This window comes from Oncorhynchus masou, chromosome 9 (assembly GCF_036934945.1).
Source record: "Oncorhynchus masou masou isolate Uvic2021 chromosome 9, UVic_Omas_1.1, whole genome shotgun sequence".
NCBI classification, from domain to species: Eukaryota; Metazoa; Chordata; class Actinopteri; order Salmoniformes; family Salmonidae; genus Oncorhynchus; species Oncorhynchus masou.
This window is the reverse complement of record NC_088220.1, coordinates 42,689,711-42,694,094: the sequence shown is the minus strand read 5'-3', so window position 1 is coordinate 42,694,094 and position 4,384 is coordinate 42,689,711.

The following is a 4,384-nucleotide window of genomic DNA, read 5'->3' as shown; positions in this document are numbered from 1 at the left end:
TATTGTGTTTTGTCCTCTTTGCGATGGTCCCTCCAAAACTAAGCATGTTAATGGGTGTTACTACTGAAAGCAATTGATAAAATTGCAGCGTTATTGCAGAGGAAATAATAAAAGTATGATAATGATAATTAAAGTATGTACACTACCGGTCAAAAGTTTTAGAACACCTACTCATTTCAAGGTTTTTCTTTATTTTTTTACTATTTTCTACATTTTAGAATAATAGTGAAGACCTCAAAACTATGAAATAACACATATGGAATGTAGTAACCGAAAAAGTGTTAAATAAATCAAAATATATTTGAGATTCTTCAAATAGCCACCCTTTGCCTTGATGACAGCATTGCGCACTCTTGTCATTCTCTCAACCAGCTTCATGCAGTAGTCACCTGGAATGCATTTAAATTAACAGGTGTGCCTTCTTAAAAGTTCATTTGTGGAATGTATTTCCTTCTTAATGCGTTTGAGACAATTAGTTGTATTGTGACAAAGTAGGGGTGGTATACAGAAGATAGCCCTATTTGGTAAAAGACCAAGTTCATATTATGGCAAGAACAGCTCAAATAAGCAGAGAAACGACAGTCCATCATTACTTGAAGGAAGACATGAAGTTCAGTCAATACGGACATCTTCAAGAACATTGAAAGTTTCTTCAAGTCCAGTCGCAAAAACCATCAAGCTCTATGATGTATCTCATGAGGACCGCCACAGGAATGGAAGACTCTGCTGAGGACAAGTTCATTAGAGTTACCAGCCTCAGAAATTGCAGCCCAAATAAATGCTTTACAGAGATCAAGTAACAGACACATCTCAACATCAACTGTTCAGAGAAGACTGTGTGAATCAGGCCTTCATGGTTGAATTGCTGCAAAGAAACCACTACTACAGGACACCTGTAGACTTGATTGGGCCAAGAAACACGAGTAATGGACATTAGACATGGAGAAAATTTGTCCAAATTTGAGATTTCTTGTTCCAACCGCCGTGTCTTTGTGAGACGCGGTGGGGGTGAACGGATGATCTCTGCATTTTTATTTCCCACCATAAAGCATGGAGTAGGAGGTGTTATGGTGTGGGAGTGCTTTACTGGTGACACAGTCTGTGATTTATTTAGAATTCAAGGCACACTTAAACAGCATGGCTACCACAGCATTCTGCAGCGATATGCCATCCATCTGGTTTGGGCTTAGTGGGACTATCGTTTGTTTGCCCAACACACCTCCAGGCTGAGTAAGGGCTAGTTTACCAAGAAGGAGAGTGATGGAGTGCTGCATCAGATGACCTGGCATCCACAATCCCCCGACCTCAACCAAATTGAGATGGTTTGGGATGAGTCGGACTGTAGAGTGAAGGAAAAGCAGCCAACAAATGCTCAGCATATGTGGGAACTCCTTCAAGACTGTTGGAATAGCATTCCAAAGCTGTCATCAAGGCAAAGGATGGCTATTTGAAGAATCTCAAATTTCATATGTGTTATTTCATAGTTTTGATGTCTTCACTACTATTCTACAATGTAGAAAATAGTACAAATAAAGAAAAACCCTTGAATGCGTAGGTGTTCTAAAACTTTTGACCAGTAGTGTACATTAAATTATAATATGTATATTTGCATTTGACATTCAACAGCTATCCAAGTCAGCCCTGTCATCAGCTCTTGTGCCAGTGTTTACCAGTCTTGTAACTCTGCTATAGAATAGAACTAACTTTGGTCCCTAGAGAACGCTGTCAGAAGCCCCGTCTATACCTGCCACTAACATGCGTCCTTATCTTGTTCCGATCTTGCCCGTTTACACTTATAAGATCTGATCAAAATCAGTTCACAATGCATCTTTTAATCATCTACACCTGTCTAAAAATGTGAGCACAATCAAAATGAGGACAAACTCATGACAAAGGGCGCATGTTGAAACCAGGTATAAAACGTGGCTACAGCCAATGCCAGGTAATAGGACACATGCAAAGAACTCCACCCACATCTCTGTTAGAATGATATATCAAACCCATGACCATCAAGTAACACCTTGCCTGTGACAGGTTCCTAAAGCTTGAACTCCTTATTAAGCATAATGCACATTAATACAGCATAATTGCTGAGTATGAATATCACGGAGAAGTCCAGCTGTATTAGCGATCATGCAACGTATTGCTACACAGGAAACCCTGATTCTATGATTACACTCAGCTGTGGGATAATCTTAAAGGAATCCAGCTAAAGCAATTACAGTTGACATATTGAGTCATAACATTTCTCTTCCTCCGTGAAATATCCGCGTATTACTCAACCGTCGCCTCAGGCTTCAAGCTCTTCTAGCTTCTAAAAACAATAACGTCTTGAGATTGGTTTATATCACCACCTGCGTCGCTAACCCCTACTTTTGCGCTGTCCTTTAATTGACCCCCATGAACACATAGACCTATTAATATTGCCTATTATCACAAAATGTAAAGGGTTTACTTCTAGTATTTTCTTTGGTCTTAAAAAAAATTCTAAACTCAAGTGACGTCACTGACTCCAGTGAAGTTCTATCAACTGACTTGGAATGTAGGTGACTTACTTTAACCCTCAAAGTGAAGTGTCCTACCAAAAGAGGAACATAATGTCAATTTTAATTTACGAAGTACCCTCTTTAAGTGTCTATTATGGTCTCACCTATCATGTAAGGAATCTTTGAAAAGACCTCTGACGGGAGTGTGCGGGCGAATAAGTCCTGCGTGGGAGCCACTCTCCTTCCACTAAGTCCAGTGGGACCACTCTGGGAAATGCCTTGTTAGCATGCAGAGTTGACACGGCATGACAGACAGGAGGTACCCCCTCTGTGCTGCGGCACCCCCAAAAGCCGCCCAAGGCTATGTCATCAACCCCGGGTCAGCTATATAATTGGGCTGGGGGTCACTGGGGCGATATGGAGCGTGACAATGAGGCTACAGAGTTACAGTGCAGTTTGAGGCAGAGAGCGGCTCCAGTGGGGCGTTACAGCCACCGGACGGCCCCTTTCAATGGTTAAAAGACTCAGTACAGAGAGCGGCTCCAGTGGGGCGTTACAGCCACCGGACGGCCCCTTTTCAATGGTTAAAAGGCTCAGTACAGAGAGCGGCTCCAGTGGGGCATTACAGCCACCGGACGGCCCCTTTCAATGGTTAAAAGGCTCAGTACAGAGAGCGGCTCCAGTGGGGCGTTACAGCCACCGGACGGCCCTTTTCAACGGTTAAAAGGCTCAGTACAGAGAGCGGCTCCAGTGGGGTGTTACAGCCACCGGACGGCCCCTTTTCAATGGTTAAAAGGTTCAGTACAGAGAGCGGCTCCAGTGGGGCGTTACAGCCACCGGACGGCCCCTTTCAATGGTTAAAAGGCTCAGTACAGAGAGCAGCTCCAGTGGGGCGTTACAGCCACCGGACGGCCCCTTTCAATGGTTAAAAGGCTCAGTACAGAGAGCGGCTCCAGTGGGGCGTTACAGCCACCGGACGGCCCCTTTCAATGGTTAAAAGGCTCAGTACAGAGAGCGGCTCCAGTGGGGCGTTACAGCCACCGGACGGCCCCTTTCAATGGTTAAAAGGCTCAGTACAGAGAGCGGCCCCAGTGGGGCGTTACAGCCACCGGACGGCCCCTTTCAATGGTTAAAAGGCTCAGTACAGAGAGCATCGCCAGTGGGGCGTTACAGCCACCCGACGGCCCTTTTCAATGGTTAAAAGGCTCAGTACAGAGAGCGGCTCCAGTGGGGCGTTACAGCCACCGGACGGCCCCTTTCAATGGTTAAAAGGCTCAGTACAGAGAGCATCGCCAGTGGGGCGTTACAGCCACCCGACGGCCCTTTTCAATGGTTAAAAGGCTCAGTACAGAGAGCGGCTCCAGTGGGGCGTTACAGCCACCGGACGGCCCTTTTCAATGGTTAAAAGGCTCAGTACAGAGAGCATCGCCAGTGGGGCGTTACAGCCACCCGACGGCCCTTTTCAACGGTTAAAAGGCTCAGTACAGAGAGCGGCTCCAGTGGGGCGTTACAGCCACCGGACGGCCCCTTTCAATGGTTAAAAGGCTCAGTACAAAGAGCGGCTCCAGTCTGTTCACTGTCATTGCTGGAATGCGTGTCAGTGCCACTGCTTTCCAATCACAGAGATTGTCAACGGGCTGGGAGAAGAGGGGGAGGAAAGGTGCGTCCGCTTCAGTTGGGAGGGAAAAAGGTTTGAGGCGTAGAATATGATGAGCAAGGCACCATGGGAAATAAGTGTCAGAGTCCCTTGTGGCTCTCTTAATTATTGACAATATCCCCACGGCAAGCGAGGGAGAGCAGGGGAATCGACTGTGGAGGAGGCACACAGTGTGCTATGCCTAGCTAGCTATGGAACAAAGAGACAGGCTGCAGGAGGCAGAACATCTGTACTGCTTTTG